Source organism: Sander lucioperca, chromosome 2 (assembly GCF_008315115.2).
Source record: "Sander lucioperca isolate FBNREF2018 chromosome 2, SLUC_FBN_1.2, whole genome shotgun sequence".
In the NCBI taxonomy this organism is placed as follows: domain Eukaryota; kingdom Metazoa; phylum Chordata; class Actinopteri; order Perciformes; family Percidae; genus Sander; species Sander lucioperca.
The window spans coordinates 28,453,986-28,467,601 of NC_050174.1; the positions used below are offsets into that span (position 1 = coordinate 28,453,986).

The 13,616-nt window shown below is 43.1% G+C and overlaps 1 long non-coding RNA gene across 1 annotated transcript; it reads right to left on the reverse strand.

Annotated features, from left to right (window-relative positions):
• Window positions 1–219: 219 nt before the first annotated feature.
• LOC118493946 lies at window positions 220–13,321 on the reverse strand. Its single transcript, XR_004895988.1, has 3 exons — window positions 13,311–13,321; window positions 8,957–8,966; window positions 220–436 (listed from the first exon to the last, which is right to left on the reverse strand). It is a non-coding gene; the product is annotated as an uncharacterized LOC118493946 (long non-coding RNA).
• Window positions 13,322–13,616: the final 295 nt, after the last annotated feature.

Consider the following 13,616-nt stretch of genomic DNA (forward strand, 5'->3'; position numbering starts at 1 on the left):
TTAAGGCATTAAGATCAATTTCCAAAAGATGATTTTTTTATTCCTATTTTTAGTCAACCTTTGCATGGGTGTCTAAACTTATGCATACCACTGTATTTACAACATATCTTGGGCTGTACATCCCAAGTACAGCCCTAAACATTGTGACGGCCCCTGTGTGATCCAGTGGGGCCTCTCTCTCTCTGTGAGTTAGTGGGGAATAAAGCTCCACCTGGATCTGAACCCAACTCCCTTTCAATCGCCCGGGGCCGACGTAGGCCATCACCCCACCCTTCCGAACGGCGTTCGCCCATCTCTTAGGACCGACTAACCCATGTTCAACTGCTGTTCACATGGAACTCTTCTCCACTTTGGCCTTCAAAGTTCTCGTTTGAATATTTGCTACTACCACCAACATCTGCACCCGCAGCGGCTCCACCCGGGCCCACGCCCTAGGCTTCCATGCTCACCACGGCGGCCCTCCTAATCGTCGCGGCATAGCCCTCGTGGCTCCTGTTGCCAGCGACGGCCGGGTATGTGACAACATTCAGCAGCTGTGTACTTTCCCCTGGACGAGAGACACAGTTCTCCTGTGTCCTCTGTGAGGACACCGCCAGCTTTGGTCTCACCTCCTTCATCACAACTTCACCCAGCCAAGCACGACTGTCCAGACCAGTCGTGCTTGGGCTGGGGAGCAGCGCAGCAATTCTGGTCTAAAGCCCCAAGAGACAGCAGGAGATGATGGTGGTGGACGAAATCACCAGACTGGAGCAGGAGCGCTTCCACTTGAAGGCAATATCCCAGGGCACGCAAGAAGCCTGGACAAGATGGGCTGCTACCATCAACAGGCGTATCACCAGGGTAGACATCTGGAGAACTCCTCTATCCAGGCTCAGCTTCCTGTTGAGGGTGACCTACGATATCTTTCCATGCCCTAGGAATCTCACACTGTGATATGGTGATAAAGTGGGCTGTCATCTATGCACACACCAATCTACTACTCAGAAGAAGAGCAGCATGCTCGCACCTGGTAAAGAGTGGCAGATGTCGGCAGACCTCAGGAAGCAGCTGGTCTTTCCAAGAGAGATTATGTGAAGGCAGCTGCAGGGGGTGGCGGGGAGACGTCCCCAGCATGCCAGCGGGCCTGGAGATGTACTGGTCTTGGGGGCGAAACATCTGTGAACGGTGGCCTCCAGCTGATGACCCTGCAGCTGACCTAATGGCACCGGGGGAGGTGCGACAGGCTGAAAAGCCAAAGCAGGAAATAGCACCTCACCTGTACAACAAACTGAAGACCAACAACAACCAAGAACAGATGCTTTAGCAGCAGCAGCAGCTTAACTGTCAATCAACAATGGACGAACAATGGACAGACAATCACTGTTGGACCACACAGGGACACTTTTACCTTCGTGCTAGCCAGTCATTCTTCCAAGCAGAGGATGAGATAACACCTGCCTGCCTTTGCTTCACCTTCTCTCTAGTTCTAAAAACTGAAAAAATGGACCACCACTGCCTGCTTTCCACCTACCAGCGCTGAAGAGTCTTCACAACAAAAGGTAATGATTCTAATTTCATATGTGCTTTCTATATTGCTTTAATTGTGTCTTTATTCCTGTATTCACTTTGTAATAACGCAGCAATTTTGCAACACCGTTGTTACAGCTAGCAGTACATTGTCATTTAAATGAACTTTTTGCTGCAGGTCTGCCTCTGCTGTGATCACTCCACTTCACACAGTGGAGGCAATCAGGACTTTAAAGAAGGCTAAACATGACAATAAGCTGAACCTCATTCATCCTTCCTAAACTACTCTGTGTAAAATGGCACTGGACAGAAATGTTGTGTTGCCCTGCAGCAGTGTTCAAGGTATTTAATTATTGTGGGTTATGTAACTTTTGAACATGTTTTTTGCATGGTCTGCAGTTTATTAACAACTTTCTGTTTTCTCTTGTCAGGACCCGCTTCATTCTCCTACGTCCACAGCTTCGCATCCAATGCTGCGCACAGTAGAGTAAAGCCTAACTACTGTTGACGTTTGGCGAGTGATCAGGTGAACTGATGCGGGGAACCAAACTTACGCTGATCATTCATTAGTCAGTCATCACTGTCACAGAGACAGCTCCTCCTCAGTGCAGCATTATATTTCACCCTAACCAAGTTGTAAAGGTAACTGTTATTTGTATTAACTTAGTACAAGATCCCTTTTTGACCAGAGAACTAACAAAAATACTGATGGCATTACTGTTTGTGGTTGCTATTTGCATTAGGAATGCAAAGGGATAATGTTTTTTTACTGTTTTTCCATCTAAGGCCTCTGCTCCTGCCATCTGCGGCCAGATACCTGGAAGCAGCAGTTCTACAGTCCCTGGATCATCAAAGGTCACAATGTTACAGCCCCTTACATCTTCACAATTACACTGTGCTTTGTTAAGAGTTTTGGTTTGTGCCAACAATGGACGGATTCAACAATTAGCAACTTACGCTACTGACCCATGGACACTGACTCTAAGACACCAATGTATTTTGGTACATTGATAATTTATATATATTGTATACTTAGAACAGTGTATGCTTATTTTGTATTTCATCACAATTAATATATTTTATTTTATTAATTTATTTTACATGTCACCTTTCTTTTTCCTTCATTATCTGTTTTCTTGGAAGACAACAGCTTATATATATATATATATATATATATATATATATATATATATATACAGAAGGAAAAGGAAAGGATGACATGGAATATATTTTACAAAAATTATAATTTTAGTGTGGGGTTTGAGCTGGTAGGCATATGTAAACTTGGCCTTGGGCTAATCTAAACCCTATTGAAAAGCTATGACAGTGTTTAAATTTAAAAATCAAAGCTGAACATTTTGCCTTCAGATTGCCCAAAATACATGACTTAGTTTAGACAAAGAACTAGTCAAGAACTACTGTTCCTATGATTGTCTCCTAACCAGAAGACAATCAAGTGACTCTAACCCTATGTTCCTTCAAAGTCAAGGATAACCCTGAATTATTTTAAAGGTTCAGTACACTGAGCTAAATGTCTGGATAACACATTTAAAATGAGTGTGTTGGTATGATTTTCAGTACAGATACTGCAGCTTGAGACATTATTTGGGTTTTTTAGCCTTCAGTCTAACAACCATGTAAAAAGCCTTTATTTGAAGGGTTGAACAACAATGTAAACCATTGAAACATACTGTACTGACCCATCTGGCTGCCTAAACAGTACGACACCAATAGTATTTAAGTTATTTTTATTATTTATCTCCACCTTATATGATTTATATATTGTATCCTTATTTTTCTATTTCAGTACAATTCATATCTTTTATTTTTATTTATTTTTCAAGTCATCTTTCTGTTTTCCCTCTTTTGTCCCTCCTCTTTTGGGATTTCAGTAAACTGAGCTAAATGTTGTGATAACGTTTAAAATGACAGCCATTGCCAGTACAGGGTGACTGCAGCTTGAACCAAAAATGGGATATTAGCCTCAGTCTAACCACCATGTAAAAAGCCTTTAATGGTAGGGCTTCGGCCGGCTGCACACTGGCTGCGTGGCATGTCCGTTCCTATTTTGGCTCCCATGTTAACAGATTAGAGCTTTCACACTGTCTGTGTGACACGCACGACTCAGGCGCGCCGAAAACGCGTGCATGCTAGAAACAGAAAGTGTTTCCAGGCAAAATGGTTATCATCGAACCCTTTCCTACATTTTACATTAGTAATTGCATGTTATTACATCTGTTACCTTCTTATCACCTTATTACCCCAGTATTACATCTTATTACTGTGATGTATTACCCAGTTATTACTTTGGTAATTACATGGTATTACCTATATAATACCTCTTTATTATCACACTGTTACACTGTCACTATTACCATCTCATTACTGTGCCGTAATGTAAAGTGCTACCCATGTTTTTTTTAAATTAAAAGTAAGAAATACCCTGGGGTTTTCCTCCTAGGCCTCGCCGCTAGGGAGTTATATCTCCCTGCATTACATTATAAGCTTCTCAAAAAACTCCTCGTAGCTCGAAAGTGTATTCTGAAAAACGGGATCCAAACTTCTCCACCTAGTGTTACCCTTTGATATAGGGAGATCTTTAATATTCTTCCTAAGGTTGCAAGCTGTTGTAAGGGGCAGGGATGAGCTATTCCTAAATGTTTGTACACCCTTAGATTTCATATCTGCTGACCTAAAAAATTTACTATTAATAGGCAGGCAGTTTTCTGAGTGGAATAATACCTCCCTTTCCAACCCCCAGACTGGAGCACACAGATTATGATAGGCTGCTGGTGACTGGTTACCCTCAATCTATGCCTTCATAATGCAGACTGGAAACAAACTAGAACTGTTTTATTTCTTTTCATATGATTATTTGATGTAACTTTTTATGGTTATTATAAGTCTGTTTTTTATTTATAATAATAATAATAATAATAATAATAATAATAATAATTATTATTATTATTATTATTATTATTTATTTATTTTTTTCACCTTTTCTGTCTACTGTCTAATATTGTATGTGCTGTCTGGCTGTTAAAGGTGGGGGGGGTTCTGTTATTGTGTTTTGTACTGTTTCTAAGTTTCTGCTTCACACACTTTTATTGCTATTGCATGGTTAAAGGAAATAAAACCGTCTTAAAATACATCCATGAATAGAACCAACTGCATTCCGATTCTAACAACATATTTCCGTTTTATGCTGGTTAGGATAGGAACTTTTTTCTCTGGGTTTGAACATTGTTGAAAACATTTGGGATAGTGTAAGTTGATAACTCAACAAAATATGTAACATAGGTATACTCGTTTTTAGACCTTTTAATGCAGAAATCTTACATATTGTACCTTTAATGAAAGGGGAGAGTAATTTCATGTAGGTTACCTGCGTACAACCACGTCTCACATTGTTAAGTCAGTTTAATGAACGAAATAGACATATTGCATACCTAAGAGTAAGAGGGCCAATTCAGGGTTGGTTTTTAATCCTTTACAATCATGTTATTGTCTCCATCTGTTGAAAGTAAAAAGAAATTTTTACCCGTCATCTGTCACTCTCCCTTTTAGCTTTTAGTTGTTTTTCATTTAATTTCCTTTTATTCTGTGATGGCCCTGCCCCAGTATCAGCCATAACTACAACAGATAACTTCTAAAATAAAATAAAAATACAATTAGGCCTATGTAAAGAAATCTACTCTACTTTTTACACAGGCTTTTCTGATGTTACACCGAAATCTGTGACCCATCAGAATTTTTGACTGTAGAGCGGGAAAAATTTGACCCGGGAAAAGGCATTAATAAAAACTATATAAAAATAGCGTTATTTTTGCTGTTACAGGTCATTTATGATCATCAGATAGAAAATTAAATTTTTTAAAAGTCCCTTGTAGCTACTTTAATGTACGATTTGACTGGTAAGAGCAGTATTATTATGCTATTATGAACCAGTAGTTTGGATAATGATATGTTGGGATCACATGTTTTAAATCATAATTGAAATGCCAGAGCCACCACTGATCGTGTCACACAAAAAAAACTGAGGACACTGCCCTTCCAGACACAGCCACCAGACACGCCACTCTATCTGAATCCTGTTTTGTACATTGTTGACATGTAATTCATTATCTCTTAATAAGAATTATCAAAGGCAACTGTATCTTTTCTGCCACAAAGATAAGAAAAGGCTTATTTCTCATATGCTTGTTTGATTTGTATCCAGCGCTTCAGCGTGCAGTGTGTTTATGCTGTTAGGAGCCCTCCAGAAAGCTCAGGTACTTTCCCCATTTTCTAGTATAGACATCCAATCTGGCAAACCCTTTATGACATTTTTTCATAATTATGGATGGCACCCCCATAATAAGATTGATGGCACCCCTTCATTTTTCCATCCTCTTGAAATAATCTGTCTGGTTATCATTAAACTAGTATGGGCCAAGCTTCTTCTGTGCTTATCTTTTCCATTTAGGATTGACCCATCTCCCAGAACAAATAATCTTGAGCTGAATGGAACCTGTGCGTCATAAATCTACGCTTGATCAGGGGCCTTTGGCGTTTGATTTGACGCAAAAGGTGTCCTTCAGCGTCTCATGCAGACACAGGGGGCTTTCAACTAATTCCAATGTAATCCCATCCGTGGGGAGGTTTTTACCTTAATGGGGATTTTGCAATGATATCTGCGACATTTCTCAACACAAAAACAACAGTGTGTTCTTGTTTATTACACATTTAGGGCTAATGTTATGGACATGCGTTTTCATGTTTTCCCCCTTCGATTCTGAGAAATAATGAGTTATTTTGTTTTGCATAGCGAAGGCACTACACTACCTATTATCATCAGCTGTTGTTTCTACAGAGATGACGCAAGTCCACTTTGCATGACAAAACCGTTTTTACACAAAATTAGTCAGAGTATAAATCTGAACTGTTTCAAAGTGGCTAATGGAGAGACTGGAGAGAGAGACCGACGGATGGACAGACAAAGAGAGTGACACACACACACACACACACACACACACACATACACACACACACACACACATAAACACACACACATGGAGAGAGAGAGAGAGAGAGAGCCGTGAGGAGAAGGTGACCGGCGCGGAGAAATGCGCGTCTGGTATGAATGGCCAGGCGCGCGACCAAAGTCAGTCAACAATAAACAACAAGCATCTCAACACACAGTGGCTTCATCTGCTCTTTATTCTGCTGGTTAAGTAAAGGGTGTTAATCCCGAAAGCATCAACCTAGAGGGAACTTCTCCCCTGTGCTTCCCGACTACGTTCTGAGAGCCCAAACAGGAAAGGTGTAACAACCGAGCCATCAAGACAGATTCTATTTTCCTGCTTGATGACTAGAACCAGGCCTTTGATGGCATCATTACAACTGCATGCTTTTCTGAACTTTCCCAAGTTCATTATGCACACAATATGTGACAGAGTACATTAATTATATGCACTGTACAGCTGCAAACCCCAGTAATCTAATAGCAATGTATAAATTCCTTCTGGCAGGTCAATAAAATTGAAATTAGTGTCTTGGCAAAGGTACATTCGTGCAGCAGTTGACAGACTAGTGAAGAGAGCATTAGCATATCATCGGCACAGACTCTGGGGAGGGAGATGCTCAGTACTTCCCATCACCTCCACTGTCTCTGGTCCCAGCAATACATGGAAAAGCACTGATTTGGTTAACAACTACTTGATTTAATACATGCTCCATAGGCCTGGGATGTCTTATAGATTTATCAGCATTGCAGATGGTGGGAGATAGCAAAAAAACAGAAGGTGTCAAATGGATTATGTAAATTAGAGTGGAGAATCTGTTTTATACCGCTTTTGTTTTATGTTTTACCCAGAAAACAATAAACTTTATTATAGTTTTTTTTAGGAGACAGTAATAAAGACAAACATTGCAAAGTTGTCTTTGCAAGCTGGAATAAAATGAAGTGAAAATGGGACAAACATGCTTTTTGCTCTTTTGCATTATTCATTAGGGAGTGCTACATTTGTTATTTTTGTGTGCAAAATGAATATACATATTTTTTCCAAGGCTCAGTAGTCGACTGTTAAATGTTTTAAGCGATCATAGGATAGTTAAAAATTTCAACACAGTAATGCTTTCATTTGCTCCTTTGTTATAAAAGGATGTGTAATATAATGAAACCCCCACACAAGAAGGCTTATTTTCCGAATCATGATTGGGCGTACAGTGAGCATATAGTATAGTGTCCTTGCTGTGTGTCAGAGGGTCACCTTCTCAGAGGCAAATATGTTTTTTGGGGGGTAAACCAAAACTAAACAGATTTTTCAAGGTCCCTCATACTTACTTTCCTCCCATTATTTTCCCTATTATTACGCCCAGCTTCAAGGTCTGCTTTATATTCTTGACGTAAACGCTGTTCATACCTAATATATCCATAATATTCTCCACACAACAAAGGAGCACAAAACCACCTCTGGAAACTAGTTTTTATACTACAGAAATATGGCAGCTGAAATTGCATTACCTTAAAACATTCCTAATAGCAGGGTTAATGATTTCACTTGCTATCACTGTGTGTGTGTGTGTGTGTTTTTTTCATCAGTCATCAGTTGATTTTTATACTGTTCCCTGTCTATCGAGAAAATTTGATACATTGATTTTGTTTCCTTTTCTTTTAATGTTTTTTTTCTGTTAATTTGTTGAAAACATGTATCATGTCTTTGCTAGCTTAATTTTAGCTTACGTTCAATACATTTTTATTTGTGTTGGCATTCTTAGAAGCTCTTCTCCTGGAACCATCACCTTATCGTGGTGGAGAGGTTTGAGTGTCCCAAGAACCTGAGGGCTGTGTTGTCTGGAGCTTTGTGCTCCTGGTAGGGTCTCCCAAGGTAAAGTGGTCTCAGGTGAGGGGCCAGACAAAGAATGGTTCAAAAACCCTATGAGTGACCGAGGAAGAGATGGAGTGACCCTGCCCGGAGGAAGCCCGGGGCCCCCGTCTGGAGCCAGGCCCAGATGGAGGGCTCGTCAGCGAGCGTCTGGTGGCCGGGTTTGCCACGGAGCCCGGCCGGGCACAGCCCGAAAAAGCTACGTGGCATCCATCTCTCCATCCCATGGGCCCACCACCTGTGGGAGGAACCGCTGGGGTCGGGTGCGCTGCCACATGGGTGGCAGTGAAGGTCAGGGGCCTCGACGGACCAGACCCGGGCAGCAGACGCTGGCTCTGGGGACGTGGAATGTCACCTCTCTGTGGGGGAAGGAGCCGGAACTGGTGCGGGAGGTGGAGCGCTACTGGTTAGATCTGGTGGGGCTTACCTCTACGCACAGTCCCGGTTCTGGAACCATACTCCTGGATAGGGGTTGGACTCTTTTCTTCTCCGGAGTTGCCCAGGGTGTGAGGCGCCGGGCGGGTGTGGGGATACTCACAAGCCCCCGGCTGAGTGCCGCTACGTTGGAGTTTACCCCGGTGGACGAGAGGGTCGCTTCCCTACGCCTGCGGGTTGTGGGGGGGAAAACTCTGACTGTTGTTTGTGCATATGCACCAAACAAGAGTTCGGAGTATTCGGCCTTCTTGGAGACCTTGAGTGGAGTCCTATATGGGGCTCCAGTGGGGGACTCCATAGTTCTGCTGGGGGACTTCAACGCGCACGTGGGCAATGATGGAGACACGTGGAGAGGCGTGATTGGGAGGAACGGCCTCCCTGATCTAAACCAGAGTGGTTGTTTGTTGTTGGACTTCTGTGCTAGTCATGGATTGTCTATAACGAACACCATGTTCGAACATAGGGATGCTTATAAGTGTACTTGGTACCAGAGCACCCTAGGCCAAAGGTCAATGATCAATTTTATAATCGTTTCATCTGATCTGAGGCCATATGTTTTGGACACTCGGGTGAAGAGAGGGGCAGAGCTGTCAACCGATCACCATCTGGTGGTGAGTTGGGTCAGGGGGTGGGGGAAGACTCTGGACAGACCTGGTAAGCCCAAACGGGTAGTGCGGGTAAATTGGGAACGTCTGGAGGAGGCCCCTGTCCGACAGACTTTCAACTCACACCTCCGGTGGAGCTTTTCGTGCATCCCTGTGGAGGCTGGGGGCATTGAACCCGAGTGGACAATGTTCAAAGTTTCCATTGCTGAAGCTGCGGCGAGGAGCTGTGGTCTTAGGGTCTTAGGTGCCTCAAGGGGCGGTAACCCACGAACACCGTGGTGGACACCAGTGGTCAGGGAAGCCGTCCGACTGAAGAAGGAGTCTTTCCGGGATATGTTATCCCAGAGGACTCCGGAGGCAGTGGCAAGGTACCGAAGGGCCCGAAGGGCTGCAGCCTCTGCCGTGAAAGAGGCAAAGCAGCGGGTGTGGGAAAAGTTCGGAGAAGACATGGAGAAGGACTTTCAGTCGGCACCAAGGTGCTTCTGGAAAACCGTTCGCCACCTCAGGAGGGGGAAGCGGGGAACCATCCAAGCTGTGTACAGTAAGGATGGGACGCTGTTGACCTCAACTGAGGAGGTAATAGGGCGGTGGAAGGAGCACTTTGAGGAACTCCTAAATCTGACTAATACGCCCTCTATGGTAGAGGCAGAGCTGGAGGATGATGGGGGATTGTCGTCAATTTCCCTGGTGGAAGTTGCTGAGGTAGTTAAACAACTCCACAATGGCAAAGCCCCAGGGATTGATGAGATCCGTCCAGAAATGCTTAAAGCTCTGGGTGTGGAGGGGTTGTCTTGGTTGACACGCCTCTTCAACATTGCGTGGAAGTCTGGGACGGTGCCTAAGGAGTGGCAGACCGGGATGGTGGTTCCCCTTTTCAAAAAGGGGGACCAGAGGGTGTGTGCCAATTATAGGGGTATCACACTTCTCAGCCTCCCTGGTAAAGTCTTCTCCAAGGTGCTGGAAAGGAGGGTTCGGTCGATAGTCGAACCTCAGGTTGAAGAGGAACAATGCGGATTCCGTCCTGGTCGTGGAACAACGGACCAGATCTTTACTCTCGCAAGGATCCTGGAGGGAGCCTAGGAGTATGCCCAACCGGTCTACATGTGCTTTGTGGATCTGGAGAAGGCGTATGACCGGGTCCCCCGGGAGATACTGTGGGAGGTGCTGCGGGAGTATGGGATGAGGGGGTCCCTTCTCAGGGCCATCCAATCTCTGTACAACCAAAGCGAGAGCTGTGTCCGGGTTCTCGGCAGTAAGTCGGACTCGTTTCAGGTGAGAGTTGGCCTCCGCCAGGGCTGCGCTTTGTCACCAATCCTGTTTGTAGTATTTATGGACAGGATATCGAGGCGTAGTCGGGGTGGAGAGGGGTTGCAGTTCGGTGGGCTGGGGATCTCATCGCTGCTTTTTGCAGATGATGTGGTCCTGATGGCATCATCGGCCTGTGACCTTCAGCACTCACTGGATCGGTTCACAGCCGAGTGTGAAGCGGCTGGGATGAGGATCAGCACCTCTAAATCGGAGGCCATGGTTCTCAGCAGGAAACCGATGGAGTGCCTTCTCCAGGTAGGGAATGAGTCCTTACCCCAAGTGAAGGAGTTCAAGTACCTTGGAGTCTTGTTCGCGAGTGAGGGAACAATGGAGCGGGAGATTGGTCGGAGAATCGGCGCAGCGGGTGCGGTATTACATTCAATTTATCGCACCGTTGTGACGAAAAGAGAGCTGAGCCAGAAGGCAAAGCTCTCGATCTACCGGTCAGTTTTCGTTCCTACCCTCACCTATGGTCATGAAGGTTGGGTCATGACCGAAAGAACGAGATCCAGGGTACAAGCGGCCGAAATGGGTTTCCTCAGGAGGGTGGCTGGTGTCTCCCTTAGAGATAGGGTGAGAAGCTCAGTCATCCGTGAGGAGCTCGGAGTAGAGCCGCTGCTCCTTCGCGTCGAAAGGAGCCAGTTGAGGTGGTTCGGGCATCTGGTAAGGATGCCCCCTGGGCGCCTCCCTAGGGAGGTGTTCCAGGCACGTCCAGCTGGGAGGAGGCCTCGAGGAAGACCCAGGACTAGGTGGAGGGATTATATCTCCAACCTGGCCTGAGAACGCCTTGGGATCCCCCAGTCGGAGCTGGTTAATGTGGCTCGGGAAAGGGAAGTTTGGGGTCCCCTGCTGGAGCTGCTACCCCCGCGACCCGAGACCGGATAAGCGGACGAAGATGGATGGATGGATTCTTAGAAGCTTGGGGTTGTGAGACTGGATGTGAGGGAGAACTGACCCTTATCCCATGTTACCAGGTAAAAGAGTGAAAGTGTATTGAGTAGTGAGCCCCCTGGTGTCAACTGAGAAAAAAGAATTAAACCAGGTGCACAGTTTTGTAAACTGCGCCCATAGATTCGCAATCCGTGCCCTTGGTTTTGTAAACTGTGCACTGCAAAAAACTGAAATCTAAGTAAGTTAAATATCTTAAATCAAGTAAATATATGCTTATTTTTTTCTGATAAGAATTTTTTTCTTACCATGCAGTTTTTATGTTTGAGTATTTTACTTGTTTTAAGTGTTGAGGTCATAAATTATCGTAATAAGATATTCTAACTTGTTACTGAGATTTTATGACTTGTTCTGTGTAACTGCATGCTTGAAACTAAAATGTCCATAGTTATAAAGCTATGTGTGATCAACACTGAAAAGTACAAAAAGCGCTTTTTTTATTTCTTATTTTAAGCAAGAAATAAGAAATTATGACTTTGTTATAATTTTATCTCCTCACATATTAAAAACAGAACATCCAAGTGGAAACTTTTGTTTTAGTGTCAAACAGACAATATAAATGATGTAGTCATATAAAAATACATTTAATATGTAACATTTAAAACATTAAACTTAAATTTAAAACGTCAAACAGAAATAGCTCATCTTTATACAAACAATTAGATCATTTTCTGCACTGCAGCAAGTATGTTTTTATCTGCCATGGTCCATCCTTAATTTAATATTCCAATGTCAAATTACAAAGCTACTTTAAAAGCAAAAGTCATATCATATTTGGGGAACACACCATGACTCATTTTTCAGTGTTGTACAATTCTATTACATCCCCAAGATGGTATTTTACCTGTACCTTGGCTCTTGCTGCTGATTATGTAATAAGTCAACCAGCTTTTTAGCGTCCATTAACTCAGTAGCCTGCGTAAGGTGCTGAACCTCAACTAGATATACCATCATATTTCCATTAAAGTGTATACACAAGTATATAGTCAGTATTCTAAACAATAAAGCCTAGAATCAACAAGAAATATGTTTTTGACCAGTCCAAATTCTGGCATATTATCATTTACTACTTTGGCAAGGATCATTGACTTTTGAGTTATGTATTTTATCACAAGCCATTTGACTGATACAGAATGATTTACTTAATCATAACATAGGAAGTCTCTTAATTTTCCACGTAAATATTGTAGATCTTTAACCTCAGATACAGGTCCCATCTCTCTTTCATTTGAAAATATTGGGTGCATTGAAGGGTCAGCATTTTGGCAGCTTTTATACATTTGGTTCTGATTAATCAAAGCAAATATTTTTTAAATAAAGCTTAGAAGCCCATTTAAAAAAAAATGTTTAGACTCAAACCGCATACACATATGTCTAATCATTGGACCCAGTGACTTAATCTGTGATGGCAATTGTATCATATAATGCTGCTTAGGTGTGATACTGTTCTCTGGAAAAAGTTCATTCCATTTTACCAAATGATTTGTAATTACAGACTTCAATCTAGAAACTGTCAGATGCACATATGTATTAGTTTCCAAGCTTTCCAAAACAAAGGGCAATATCCTTAGCAGGACAAGGATTTGACCATATGACTGTGACTGCATTTCCTCAAAAGTACACTCACAGTGTCTGTATTTACTGTAGGCAAAGCCCACACCCTGCAAGTCCATGCTGTGCCAGTGTCACCACAGACAGAGACCATGGCACCATAAATAGTTTTCTCTCCATGAATAGTTTGCATTTCAACACCATTGTACAATACATCCATATCTTCTTTGATTCTATTCAATATTACATCTACACCACATTGACGAATGTCTACTGACCTAGCCGGGGCAAGTAGCCTAATAGCAGCACGTTTAGACCTGTATTTCGGATTTATGTTTGCTAGGGTGTAATACACCATTAATAATTTGTTTTTTGATGCAAATGATCCTAGTGGATT